This window comes from Protopterus annectens, chromosome 10.part0 (assembly GCF_019279795.1).
Source record: "Protopterus annectens isolate FY-2018-M chromosome 10.part0, PAN1.0, whole genome shotgun sequence".
In the NCBI taxonomy this organism is placed as follows: domain Eukaryota; kingdom Metazoa; phylum Chordata; order Ceratodontiformes; family Protopteridae; genus Protopterus; species Protopterus annectens.
The window spans coordinates 1,492,336,851-1,492,352,469 of NC_056744.1; positions in this window are offsets into that span (position 1 = coordinate 1,492,336,851).

Below are 15,619 nucleotides of genomic sequence, written 5' to 3' on the forward strand. Positions count from 1 at the left end.
CCCAAATGCTCCTTGCATAGTGTAGGGCATAAAGGTGATATTCAGTTCTACCATAATCAGAACTTCTGTGTGGCCAGTCTGAATGTCTTGTTCTATTTGTCAGATGTTCATTCTGAGCCTTCTCAGCTTTTTGGAGGGGACGTTCCCTTAAAAAAGAAACAAAAAATGAAACATGTGTCTTCTGCTCCTAGGGATTCACAAAGTGAGCAGCAGGCCTTCACTCAGGGGCTATTTAGTGCTTTAATTTCCTTAAAGCCTCCTCAATGGTTTCTATTCTTGCTCCTCCTTGGTCCTCTACTCCCCTTAAAAGGCTTAGAGAACAGGATTCTTCTGAGGATGAGTCAGATTCAGATACTGAATACCTAACTTTTTATACTCAAATTTCTTCTCCTTTAAACTATGGGTCAGACAAGGAGGAATCTATTAGTCCAGATATTCCTTTTGAGAGCATTTCCTTTAGGGACACACTCTGTAGGATGATGAATTTTTTTTAGGTGGGATTGTGCTCAGGTCTCTGATACCCATAAGAGGTAGTATGAGTTGCTGCACTTGGAATCCCTTAAACCTGCAGCTATTCCTCCTGTTTTGGCTACTTTCCTCTATGCTTTTTCCAAAACTTCTCATGCACCTGATTCTCTGTCCACTCCTCCTAAGAAGCCTGACAGAGTTTATAGGGTGTTGGAGGATTGGTCCTTCCTATATAAATGTCCTGCTGCTGACCCCTCTGTCATGTCTGTAGCCTCTAATAAGCCATCTCAATTACTTCCTTCCCCCAAGTTATTGCCTTCTGACAAGGAGAGTGGAACTATGGAAAGGTTGGTTAAGAATGTTTGCACTTCTGCTACCCTAACTTTTAGGGCTATTATTATCAGACCCATATGTATAGGTATGTGTTGTCTCTTCTTTCTCAGGCCTGTCAACTTATTTCTGATTTTTCAGACAACAGGGGTAAAACTTCTATTCATTCCTTGCTAAGGACTTCCTCTCAAGTCACTTGTCATTCTATTACATGTAGTTAAGATGCAACAGATGCCTCTTCTAGGGCTGCTGTCTTTGTTTCATTGATGAGGAGGTATTCTTGGCTTAGGATTCAGTCTCTACCTGCTGTTATTAAAGCTAAGTTGATGGATGCTCCTCGGGATTCTAACCTTTTGTCTGGGGAAGCCACTGCTGGTTTGTTTAAGTCACTTCAGGATAAGGGTAAGGTCTTACAGGAGCTTAAATATGTGTTTGTTTCACCTGTGCCTAAATTTCAGAGAAACTACCCCACTAATATGACAAACCACAAAAAGAAAAAAATATTAAATACCACTAGGCAGGAACCACTTGAATAAAACAAAAAAACAAAACAAAAGTAAAACACTAATCTTTATTGTTCTGCCTAGTGATATTCAAACTACCCCGCTAAACCTGCCTTTGTTCATAGACAATCCCAGCCTTCTTCTGAAGGTAGGAAGAGTGGAAAATTGGCTCCTCCTGCTAAGGCTGCTCAGTTTTCAGGGATACTGAAACTTTCCTTTCTGGAAAAACCAGGTGCTGTATAATTCTCCGTCTCTTCCCAGCCACATTCCATTTTCCCTTTGCCTTTCTTTTTCTGTTTTTCTTCTTGTTTGGTTTCAAATCACTCAGGATTATTGGGTTCTATCGATTATTTGTCAGGAGTGGTTCATGGTGTGGAAATCCTGTCATCCTTTTATGGGCATTCCTCAGTGTCCTCAGGAACAACTTCCCTTTTTCCCAGAAGTTCTTCAAAATTTCTTGACTCAGGGTACTATTCAAGAGATGCCTGTGTCCCAAAGGGGGAATGGTTCTATTCCAGACTGTTTTTAGTGCCCAGAAGAGAGGGCACTTGTAAACCTATCCTAGACCTCTCTCATCTAAACCTTCTGGTACCTTCTTTCTCTCCTTTTTCTCACATCATCTCCATGCCACAGGTCACACTTCACTCCCCAGTAGAATCTAACAAGATTTGTGTGATGTGTCTAGATTGGCTCTCTAGTACATAATATACTGGAATTGTCTTAAATCTCTGATAGATGATTTACTGTGAACATTCTATATGTCATCACACTTGTTGTATCATGATGCTTTATCTTCATTTGAAAATTTGTATGTATTAATATCTGTTTGTAATATCTGTACACCCTTCATCATATTGTACACTGTTTTATTGTACTACATACTGTTTCCTCTATGTGGAGTTTTTCTCCCCAGACCTCTGCAGAAAAAGGAATTCTGTCCAGTCAGACTTCCCTGGTGACTTATTTTTCTTCTTCTTTTGACTTTTCCCGGTTATGGGTCATCACAGCGGATCACCTGTCTGCTCATGACTGGCAGTAGAGTTTTTATGGTGTCGAGTTGCCAGCCCTGCATCCAACCTTCCACGGAAGACACACACACACACACACACACACACACACACACACACACACACACACACACACACACACACACACACACACACACACACACACACCTATGGCCAATTTAGTGTGTCCAATCCACCAATCTTTGGGATGTGGGAGGAAACTGGAGCACCTGGAGGAAACCCATGCAACCACAGGGAGGACAAGCAGACTCCGCACAGAAGGCACCCCAGCTGAGGATCAAACCAGAGAACCTCTTGCTGTGAGGTGACAATGCTAACCTCTGCACCACCGTGGCCGCCCTCAGATTTCCCTGGTAATCAAATGTAAAATAAATAAATAAAATAAAAATAAACACTTTTCAAAAACTACCTTCCTTTGTCCCTTCAGAATCTGTTTTTTCTCTTGCTCCCTCAGGCCTATATGGTGTCTCTGGATCTCAAGGATGCTTACTTCCATATTTTGATCCATCCTCTTTTCCTGAAGTTTTTGCATTTCTCTGTTGCTTCCTGGCATTTTCAGTTCTCTGCTTTGCCTTTTGGCCTTTCTCCTGCCCCATGGGTGTTCACCAAATATCTTGCTCCTGTGATTACTTCTTGCAGGTCCTCAAGGGATCCAAATATTTCCTTACTTATATGACCTGTTGAGTCAGGCATCCTGTCCAGAGGCCCTTTTTCAAAATCAGCATTTTGTCATTTCCCTTATTCAGAGCCTGAGATTCACTATCATTTTCAAAAATTCTTCTCTGACTTCTTCTCAGAATCATGCTTTTTTGGGATGCAGGATTCAGATGGTGCCAATGCCTGCATCCTTGCCCCCTCCAAACCCCTTAACTCTCAATTCTTTCTTTCAAACTCTTCTTCCTCTGGCTTCCATTACCACTAGGGAGTTTCTGAGAGCTCTGTGATTCATGGCATCTACCATTCCAATACTCCCTCTGAACAAACTTCTCATGAGAAAGTTTCAATGGATAATTATGTCAGTGTGGCGCCAACATCCACATCTTCTAAACTTTGTAGTTTCTCTTCTTTCTTGTCTCAGACAGAAACTTCACTGCTGGATTCAACAGTTGTCTCTAAATCAAGAGATACCTTTTCACCCCCCTGTTCCTGTTCATGAATTGTAATCAGAAGCTTCAGAGATAGGTGACATTTGGCTCCCTAAACATTGAGGGGGGTGTGGTTGCCTAATCAATGGAAGGAGCACATCAATGTCAAAGAGATCAGAGCTCTTCTGTTGGCTCTTCAGGCCTTTCATCCTGTTTTCTCTCCAGGGACTCTCAAGGTGTTCACAGACAATACCACAGTGATGTAGTATATCAATTAACAGAGAGGAACAAGATCTGATCCTCTTTGCCAGTTGGCACTTCTGGTATGGGATCTTGCTATCAAGTATCAAGTGACTCTTCAAGCTGTTTAAATCCCTTCTGGTCAGAACACTGTGGCAGACACTCTGAGATGGTCCCTAACTCAGTCCAATGAATGGATGCTTCACAGGAATGTGTTTCTGGACATTATCCACCAGTGGGGTACTCCTAAAGTAGATATTTTTGCCTCCCCCTCTGACTAGACAATTTCTTCTGTTTTGTGCCAGAGTCCCAGGTCCTCTAGTGTGGAAGGTAGATGCCCTCTCATTATCTTGAAAGGGGATGTTTCTTTATGCATTCCCTCCCTTTTCTTTCATTCTGAAAGTCCTGTTCAAGATTTAACAGGATGCTCCCAAAATCTTGTCATTGATTCCCTTTTGGCCAGAACTGGTTCCTTCTACTTCTGCATCTGGCCAGGGACAATCATCACAAGTTACCTCACAGGGTAGATCTAATCATACAAGACAAAGGATCTATCATCCGTTCCCACCTGTCCACTCTTCAGCTGTCACTGTTGGCGATAGGATATTGATTCCTCAGAGACACTTTTTTTCTGAGGACATGCTGCAAGTCCTGCAGGAAGCCAAGAAACCTACTACTAGGAAATCCTACTTATTCAAATGGAAGAGGTTTTCTATTTGGTGTCTCTTTCGTAATCTGGACCCACTTACTGTGGATGTTCCATTGGTTCTCTCTTATTTGTGTGAGTTGCTCAATACTGGTTTGGCGTCTTCTATTAAGGCCCACTTATCAGCTATCTCTGCTTGTCTGGCTTTTTCTCCTCCTTATCTTCTAGATTTGAGGTTAAACAATTTCATAAAGGTGTCCTTAATATCAGATCTCCTGGAAGCCTGTTCCTCCACCCTGGGATCTTAATTTTGTTTTGAAGAAGTTGACTCAGGCTCCTTTTGAATATGCTGCTTCAGTTTCCTTCATACCTCTCAACCTGGAATCGTCAAAAATCTGGACAAGGCCCATGAAAAATAGGTACAAATCTGTATGCTGAGTAACATCTAATTTGCATACATAATTACATAACCACACCCATCCCAATGGAATTGTGGGATACCAGCTTTCAAATGCAAACTGAAGAAAAGAAAACCAACATATGGCACCAGAGTCCCCCTGCAGCCATCCCAGTGTTCCATTACCTGGCTATTTTGCCCTATTTACCATAAACACTAATGTGTGCATACTGCTTTACTAATACAATGATTATATTGATTTTATTTGTACATTTTGCAGCACAACAATGCACAAACACTAACAGACATCTGCTAAACAAAGCAATACTGTCTCACCATGAAAATAGACTTAGCATTAAAACTTCTCTACCCTTGAAACATCACACTATCGACAAACATTTTCTGAACGATAAGTATAAAACTTTAATGTCTGACATAGATTGACTAAAATCTTCAGTGCTTTATCGTAAATTCCAAAATTGTAGGAGAGATGGGAAAAAATAAAATCAGGAACAGATGAGAGGCATTTAGAGATGAAAAGTTATTCTAAACCCTTAGCTCATTTTTGGCCAGACAAAATTATCAGTGATTTGCAGGTATAACACACAAAATATCTTAGAATATTCTAGTTGGACCTATCTGTAGAAGCATGGATTCAGTTAATGAGCAAAATATTGTTCCTTACATTTTTTACTTCACTACACTTTGCATAATCATGATACAACATTTCAAGCATTTCAGTTCTAGTAAGATGAATACTTTTCTCAGATCTGAAGACAGACAACAAAAAAAGTTAATGATTTTTTTAAAGAAATGGTGACTAAGTCATTAACCATGCCCAATCATACCAGTTACCCATTTCACATGGTGACAGTTTGGGATAGGATGTCTTAGAAAATCTGACTACAATATCAACCTTACATAAAAACTTTAATTTCACTAATGCTTACAACTATGCAAGGCGATCTTCGATTGCAACATACTGCACCATTTTCATTTTTTCTGTTACAAAATGGTATCACCACATGCATATATCAAATAATGCAAATATTTAAATCACAAGCCTGCTTTTCTTTTTTTTTGTCCTGGAATTCTTTAATTCATTGGCATATGAACATGAGCCTACTCTAGAGCGGAAAGGGTATAGAACTGATAACTAATGATGAATGGGATGTTTATTTTATCATGGCCACACACACACACACACACACACACACACACACACACACACACACACACACACACACACACACACACACACACACACACACCGTAAACATACCTAAAGATAATTTAGAGGATTGCCAATTCATCACTCAGTATGCTTTAGGATGCTGAAAGAAAACAAGAATACTCAGCAAAACTCTGCAGGGGTATTGGGAAGAGTTGAGAAGATATGAACACTCCACAAAAAAGCAAAGCAAATTGAAGAATTAAGGACTGTGAGGCAACAATTCTGACGCCTGAAATTCACAACTACAACTCACTTTATTATCAGGTAGAAGTTAAAACCAGGAAAGATGTTCAGTCTCTCCCTCTTAGGATCAAGATAGAGCTTACCCAGCTGACCTGAAAGACATTTGTTGTGAGCCAGACTATATAACTAACAGTAAAGGTATGCCACTAATTCATAGTGTGCTCTGAAATAAAAAAAATAATCCTGACCATTTCACAAATGTATACATTGTGTATATACTCTCTGTTGGCTTTCGCATGGCACTGTGTAAGTTCTGTACAGTTTACCCATTTAAAGATAAGGCCATGCCAAAAGATGGTGCAGGAAGACCTGTTCAGCATTTACTTTTCTGACATGCCTGAAGTTAAGAAGAAACTCCATCACTCATATTCAAATTCACTGTCATGCCATAAGCACAATCATCCCATAAAAACCTCAGTACTTTTCGAGTTACTATCCCATTAAAGTGTCAAGCAACCTTTCAGCTTCTATTCTGGAGAATATATGCAATGTTGCATTCTATTATTCTCTGTGAACCCTTTGGTTTTACATTTATGACAAGGTAATTAAGTACACAGAGGTAATGCAGCCATTCCCAGCATTGTACAGGTCTTTTACTCATGGTGTGTCTAAAGGCTGATGAATATGACATAAAGCAACACAGGAGGAAATCAAGCTACATTACTGGGGAAGCAGGACTACCAGGTTTGCTGGTTCCCTCGTTCACAAATGTTTTCCCAAAAATCTGCAATCCTTGTGACAACTACCCCTTGTGCATAAGTGTATAAAACAGGATATTTATATAATTGTCATTAACTAGGTAAAGCCACTGAAATGATAAGTTTTGAAGTGTGGGTAGGGAGAACTGAAAATTTAAATTACTTATTCTGAGTTATATAGTATGCAAGAGGAGAGTGCAGGGCAGACCTGTGCTTCAGTACTTAGCAACTTAACTACCATGACGTGACGTTGACAATATGCATGTACTCAGCTGCTGTAGCAGCTTCTTTCTTCTTATTTTCCTGCCTACTTTGATTATCATTGTAGTCTACTCAGCGTGCACAAACACACACACCATTTCCTTACCTATCATTTTTACACACACACACACACACACACACACACACACACACACACACACACACACACACACACACCATTTCCTTACCTATCATTCTTGATTCCCCCGAACAAAACCAGAGCTGCTGCTGATAATCCAAGTGCCATTCCCGCTCGCATTTCCATCCATTAGAAGAGTGCCGTTCCCGCTCACATTTGCAGCCAGGCCGTCCGGAAATGATGTGTGAGCTTTGTGAGCTCAATTCCGACTGGCTGGTAGCCCTGACGGAGCTGATGTCATTGCGCACATGATGACGTCAGCTCCAACAGCGTGAAAATCAAAAAATGAAAAAAAAAAACAAAAGGAAAAAATCGGAAATGAAGGGGTGCCACTCGGGAATCGTGGCACCCCTTCATTTGGACCCCAAAAACTCGGTATAAACCGAGTAAATCGGTATGGTTGGGAGGTTTGGTTTCCTTATTACATTGTTCCTGGAAGACTGTTCTTTTGTTAGCTCTTACTTCTTCCTGACAGGTGTCTGAGTTCCAGGCCTTCATGGCTTGTCCTCCTTTTTTGGTCTTTCATGAGGACAGGGTGCCCTTGCGCACTAACCCTTCTTTTATGCCTGTGGTGGTTAATGAGCTGAATCAGTCTATTAATCTGCCTATTTATTTCCCATGTCCACAATCTGACCATGAGCAGGTACTGCATATTCTGGATGTGCATAGGCAACTCAGGGTTTATTTGGATAAGGCTAAGGCTATTAGAAAATCTGATAAGTTATTTATTTCTTTTTATCCTAGATCTTTGGGACTTGCTGTATCCAAGCAAATTATTTATTTTTGGATTGCTAAGGCTATTTATTTTTGTTACACTTTTCATGGCAAGATCATTCCTTCTTCAGTGAAGGCTTATTCTACTAGAGCTGTGGCTTCTTCAAGTGCTTTTTTTCAAGTCTTAGATACTAATTCTACTCTTGAGGCAGCTACCTGGACCTCTGTGCATACCTTTACCAAGTACTGCAAGTTGGATGGTATCTCTAGAACAAGGGCTTTTTTTGCTAGTGCTGTTCTTCATGCTTTTAGGGGGCTGTTCTGCACCTTCCCCTCCCAAGTTTTCTCTTGAGCTTTGGCACTCTCCCATCTGTTAAAAATACTGCAGCAGTGAATGCAAGGGCATAGTACAGTTATGTAAAATCTTGCCATAATGGTAGATGTTCCAGCCTTCACTGCTACAGTAGTCACTCCTTCCCTCCATCCCCCTAGACTTTTGCCTTCCTGGTTGTACAAGTTAACTATTGGGTTTCTTGGACTGTGTTCCTACTGGGGCATTCAGTTCTGATTATGGAAGGCCTAAACATCACCTTTATCCCTTACGCTACACAAGGAGCATTTGGGTGATGTTTGGCATACCTTTTAAAAGCTACAAGTAGTCTTTGGTAGACTGGCCAGATGTTCAGGCTTCCATAGCAGGGAATCCCATCTGCTAAGAAAACTGCAGCAATGAAGGCAAGGACATTAACATTTATGGTAAGATTTTGCACAACTGTACTTTTTCTTGTGGATAAGGAGGATAGAAAATAGTAGTTAATCCTGGAAGCAAACTAAAATAGGAGAACACTGTAAAGTGCTCCACAAAACATTCTGGAAGCTCAAAAAATAAAAGTCTGAGTATTTAGTTAGGTAAAGACATACATTCCTTCTGCTCATAAAAGTGATTGAAGCTCATATTGACTAACTGGAATTAAAACTTTTTACTCATCCTCTCTTCATGACTGTTACTTCATAAGGTACTGTAATTATTCACATTATAAGAAGAAAATCAATGCCAAGGTCTTAGCAAGGATATCAGAGTTTTCTTTCTAGAGTTAGGAGAAAAGAAGATATTTTTTATTGACTTTAACATCACAAATAGCAACAAATATGATATATGTTACTAAATGCTAAATGCAAAATGTTGATGAATAACAACATCCATAAAAGAAAAACATATAAGCTGTATAAAGAAATGAACAAGACTATCAACAAATTAGCCATAGAAGCTAAAACCCTATTAAAAGTAACAGGCAAGAATCCATGAATAGAGAAATACCATAAAATTCCCAATCATCTGCCTCTTATAAACCCTTAGCTTGAACAGGTGTCAGTCAGAATATCATCTTATACAATCAAGAAACGATATGGTAAAAAACTACATATTTTTGTCCAGGAGTTTTTGATCCTGTCTTTAGCTGCTCTATCACATTGTATGCTTAGGTGGTGATTTTAGGTTCTTATATTATTCAAAGCAATAATCCATGAATTCCAAACAGGGTCATCCTTCTATATTTTGGCTTTTAAGCTTCACCCCCACTCCGCCATGAATAAAAGCATTAATTTCTCACCTTCCATCCACCCATATTCTTCTCCTGCAATATCAAGTTGACACAAAATCACATTTAACCAAGTTGTGAGCCCACTCTAACATACAGGCCAAGAAAATGAGCACAGATTACCAGCACAGGAGGCACTATATCACCAACAGTCACTTGACTGAAAAACAATTAACTGAGGACTTTAAAAAGGGGTTCTGTACCACCTATGAATCTGTCCCATGTCTTCTTCTTTTTCTTTTGGCTGTTCCTGTTAGGGGTCGCCAGAGCGGATAAGCTGTCTCCATTTCTTCCTGTCCTCTGTCTCTTGCTCTGTCAGACCAACTACCTGCATGTCCTCTCTCACCACATCCCTAAAATTTATCTTAGGCCTTCTTCTTTTCCTCTTACCTGGCAGCTCCATCCTTAGCATCCTTTTCCCAATATACTCAGCATCCCTCCTCAGCACATGCCCAAACCAACGCAATCTCACCTCTCTGGCTTTGTCTCCAAATCGTCCAACCTTAGCTGACCCAATATACTGATTCCTAATCCTATCCATGCTTGTCACACCCAGTGCAAACCTTAACATCTTTAACTCGCCATGTCCAGCTCTGACTCCTGCCTTTTTGTCAATACCACCGTCTCCAACCCATATAATGTAGCTGGTCTCACTACCCTCTTGTAGACCTTTCCTTTCGCTCTTACTGGTACCTGTTTGTCACAAATCACTTCTGACACTCTTCTGCACCCACTCCACTCTGCCTTTACTCTCTTCTTCACCTCTCTTCCACACTCACCATTACTGTGAACTGTTGATCCCAAGTACTTAAACCCATCCACTTTTGCCAACTCTACTCCCTGCATCCTCACCATTCCTCTATCCTTCCTTTCATTCATACACATATATTATTTTAGTCCTGCTGACCTTCATTCCTCTCCTCTCTAGAGCATATTTCCACCTCTCCAGGGTCTCCTCAACCTGGTCCCTACTCTTACTACAGATCACAATGTCATCTGCAAACATCATAGTCAACGGGGCCTCCTGTCTGATCTCGTCTGTCAACCTGTCCATCAACATTGCAAATAAGAAAGGGTTCAGAGTTGATCCTTGATGTAATCATACCTCCACCTTAAATGCATCTGTCACTCCCACCACAGACCTCACCACTATCACACTACCCTTGTACATATCCTGCACCATTCTTACATACTTCTCTGCCACTCCTGACTTCCTCATACAATACCACAACTTCTCTCTAGGCACCCTGTCATATGCTTTCTCTAAGTCCACAAAGACACAGTGCACTCCTTCTGACCTTCTCTATACTTCTCCTCCAACACTCTCAGAGCTAACATCATATCTGTAGTGTTCTTTCAAGGCATGAAACCATACTGCTGATCACTAATCATCACCTCCCTTCTTAACCTAGCTTCCACTACTCTTTCCCATAACTTCATGCTGTGACTGATCAATTTTATCCCTCTGTAGTTACTACAGGTCTGCACATCACCCTTATTCTTAAAAATCGGTACCAAAATACTTTTTCTCCACTCCTCAGGTATCCTCTCACTTTCCAAGATTTCATTAAACAATCTGGTTAAAAACTTCCCTGCCATTTCTCCTAAGCACCTCTATGCTTCCACTGGTATGTCATCTGGACCAACAGCCTTTCCATTCTTCATCCTCTTCATAGCTGTCCTTACTTCATCCTTGCTAATCTGTTGCACTTCCTGGTTCACTATCCTCACATCGTCCAACCTTCTGTTTCTCTCTCATTCTTTTCATTCATCAGTCCCTCCAAGTACTCTTTCCATCTGCTCAACACACTCTCCTCATTATCCTTTATCAACCTTTCCTGTTGCACATCTTTCCTAGCTTGGTCCCTCTGTCTAGCCAATCGGTACAGGTCCTTTTCTCCCTCCTTAGTGTCCATCCTTTCATACAACTGTCCATGCGCCTTATCCTTAGCCTTCGCCACCTCTCTCTTTGCCATGCACCTCATCTCCTTATACTCCTGTCTACTTTCTTCATCTCTCTGACAATCCCACTTCTTCTTTGCCAACCTCTTTCTCTGTATACTCTACTGTACTTCCTCATTCTACCACCAGATCTCCTTGTCCTCCTTCATCTGTCCAGATGTCACACCAAGCACCTTTCTAGCTGTCTGCCTTACCAGCTCTGCTATAGTTATCCAGCTATTTGGTAACTCTTTGCCGCTACCCAGTGTGTGCCTTAACTCTTTCCTGAACTCCACCTCATAGGTTCATAGGTTCATAGGTAGGTACTAGGCTATCAGCCCTGGGGCCTATACAAGCCTGGCCAAAAAGGTACCCTGGCTTTCGCCACCCAAGAAAATTATTTTCCTGTGCCCCTGTCAAGCAGAGCCACAGAGGTGATCCCCATGGTGAATTTCCTATTTCCCATCCAATCATCAAGATTTTTCTTGAAGAGTGCTAATGAGGACCTTTGTTTGATATAGATAAGTAGTTTGTTCCAGAGTATGGGAAGTCTCTAGGACAGGAATATATACCTCCAGCATGCTCTGTTTATTGTGGTGACAAGGTTTAGGTCCCTAGAGCATGTAGCTCGGAGGGATTGAGATTTCTTTAAGTGGAGCATGTCCAACAGCTGTAGGTTTGACATAGCTTTGTATGTTAGGCAGAGATCGCCTCTGAGTAGGCGATATGCAACAGAGTAAAGGTGGAGTTTTTCGAGACGGTCTGCATACGGCATCTGTTTGAGGCCATTAATCCTCTTTGTGAGGTATTTCTGCGGCCTTTCCAGTTGTTGTAGATGTCTTGTGAGGTACATACAAAAAGGAGCGTAGTACTCTATAACAGGTCTAATGAGTGATGAGTAGAGGGGGAACAATGACCTCTTTTTTCCTGGATGAGAAACCTTTTGTGATAAGGTGTGGCACGTAGAAGGATTTCCTGACTACTGTGGTGATGTAATTATCAAAGGAGAGAATACTGTCCACCTGTGTCCTAAGGTCTCTTATCACACTTTCAATGTTAAGTAGACTACCACCTATGTGGTAGCTCATGGGTACAGAGTTTTTACCAAAGGGGATGATAATGCACTTTTTGGCATTGAGCTTGAGGCCATGGCTTTGACACCAGTCATCTGTCTCAGTGAGGCCCTTTTGTAGGATGACCACATCATTAGGAGTTTCAATTATGGCTCCTAGTTTGCAGTCGTCTGTGAACTTCATTAGCCAAAGACCTTCTGTGTTAGCCTGTACTTCTGAGAAGTAGATACCAAACAGGAGAGGACCCAGGACTGAACCCTGTGGTACTTGACTTGTCACTGGTCTGAAGTTGGATTTTGAGTCTGCTACTTTCACAGTGTGGGTTCTGTCAGTGAGTCAGTTGGCAATTTATCTTGTGACACAGGGATTTATACTTAGTTTAGTGAGTTTATCTATAATTCCAGAGTGGAGGATGGTGTCAAAAGCCTTGGCGAGATCTAGGTAGGCTTTGTGAACCACCTTACCCTCGTCTACGGCTTTGGTGACTGCTTCAAAGAAGTCAGTCAGGTTTAGGAGACATGATCTGCCTTTTACAAACCCGAACTGGGTGGAGTCCAGAGCTTGGAGATTACCAATGTCTTTGTTTATAAGTTCAGTGATGATACGTTACATGGCCTTGCAGACCAGGCTCATTAGGCTAATGGGCCACTAGTTCCCAGGGTCCATGTTGGCTCCCCCTTTGTGGAGTGGGATAACCGTTGCTGTGCGCCATTCAGTGGGCACAAAGCCTAAGGTGAGGCTATGATTGAACATGGTGCTTAGGTGGGGTGCCATTTCATTCTGTAGTCCATGTAGAACAAAGCCTGGGATGTTGTCAGGTCCCATGGATGCTGTGTTCTTGGCTTTAGAGAGTGCGTTTTTTACCTGTGCAGCCATGATTACAGGAATTTTGCATTCTTCCAGTATAGAGATGGGCCTTTTAGGGGGTAAGGGGGGGTAAAGTTAGCACTGAACCTAACTGCCAGGATGTTGGCAATATCAGTTGGTTCTGTATATTTAGTGCCATTGTGCTGTAACTCAGAGCAGATCTGAGTGTTGCCATTGAGATTATTGACATAGCTATAGAATGCTTTGTGGTTGTCTTTAAAATCAGTGGCAATTTTGTTTTCATAACTAGCTTTGGAGGATTTTTTGAGGGATCTCAGCTTTTTATTGAGGCTGACCAGGGAGTTCTTCCAGTCATGGGATTTTACTCTTTTTTGCAACAGTTTCTTTCTTCTGTTGTAGAGTTTGTTTATGGCAGGGGACCACCAGATTGGGTTCCTTTTTTTGGAAGATAGCATCTTGGTTCTGTTAGGGATAACATGATTCATGCACTCGTGTAAGTGCTTATAAAGTGCATTTGTGTAGGATTCAACAGTCATACCTCTATTGTCTGTCTGCATGGATGTCGTGAAGTTCGCCACTTCTGTCTTAAGAAGCATGAAGTTGGCTTTGGAAAATTTTTTACGGTGGTTTTCCTAATGGGGGTTGGGGGCAGGATGTAGATGTCTAAGCTGATTAGCTTGTGGTCAGATCTGACCAATGAGAAACTGACCTCTGGTATGGAACACTGGTCGCCCATGTTGGTAATGACCAGGTCTAGGATATTGCTGCCCCTGGTGGGGCTGTGGATAAGTTGATCCAAGATGTTGGAATTTATGAATTCCAGAAAACGTTAAGCAAAAGAGTTGGTACATGAGTAGTTTTCCCAGTTAATGGTGGGGTAGTTGAAATCGCCCATTATTAGGGTGTTGGGTTGTACCCTAATATTTTCCAGTGTATCAAGAAATGAGGAGTGGGAATCCTGGGGCATGGTGGGGGATCTGTAGCAAGTTACAATTTGGATTTCAGTCTTGCCCAAAGTTAGTTTCACTTGGATAATCTTGGATGCATTAGGTTGAGCAACTTGCCTGGAGGTGTGGATATCCTTAATGAATATAGACACGCCTCTACCTTTAGTGTTTTGGTCTAGGTTAGTTGGCCGAAAGGTGTGGTATGAATTTTAGCCTGGTAATACAAGGGTGCTCTCTGGAGCCTTGAACCATGTCTCTGTCACTGCACAGATGTTGATGTTCTCCATTTTAAGGAGTGCCTCGAGTGAATGCATTTTGAGGTTTAGACCTCTAGCATTGAGTAGCATTACCTTCAGATTTTGCTTGCTTGTACCTGTTACGGTGGTGAATTTGTCATTTGAACCTTGCCTAAAAAAGGCACTATAGGGGTAGCAAGAGCCTTAGCCAGTATCCAGATTCCCAAGGGCGACAGTTGCAGGCCATCTCTGGCAAAGCACCATGGTCTGTCGATCAAGTAATCCCAGGAAGACATATACTGGATCCCCTTAGAATGACACCAGAAGCTTAGCCAATTGTTGAAGTCAGTCATTTTGTCCTTGTAATGTGGTATCATTCTGGGTGATGGCAGGATGCTACTCAGGGCTAGGGTCATACCTGCCTGTACTACAAGATCAGAGAGCTCCTCCATGTCTCTTTTCATGTAGTCCAAGGAGGTATGTCTCAGGTCATTCACACCAAAATGGACAATGACAGATTCATATTTGTACTTGTGGAGTGACCTGAGTGTGTGTGTTATGTGGCGGATCCTGGCACCTGACACAATCACCCTATCTCAACTTCCACCATTTGATCTTTGGCACTGCCCTCACACTCCTCCTCCTCCTCTTCTTGATCACCAACATCATCCTACAGACCACCATTATATGCTGCCTAACTACACTTTCCCCTATCATCACTTTACAGTCTCCAATCTCCTTCGGACTGGCCCTCATGTGTAGGATATAATCCACCTGTGTGCATCTTCCTCCACTCTTGTATGTCACCCTATGCTCCTCCCTCTTATTAAAATATGTATTCACCACAGCCATGTCCATCTTTTTCACAAAATCTACTACCATCTGACATTCTGAATTCCTTTACTTAACAACAAACATACCCATCACTTTCTCATCCCCTCTGTTCCCTTCACCAACATGCCCATTTAAATCTGCTCCAATCACTCACCACCACTTCATCCAACTCACTC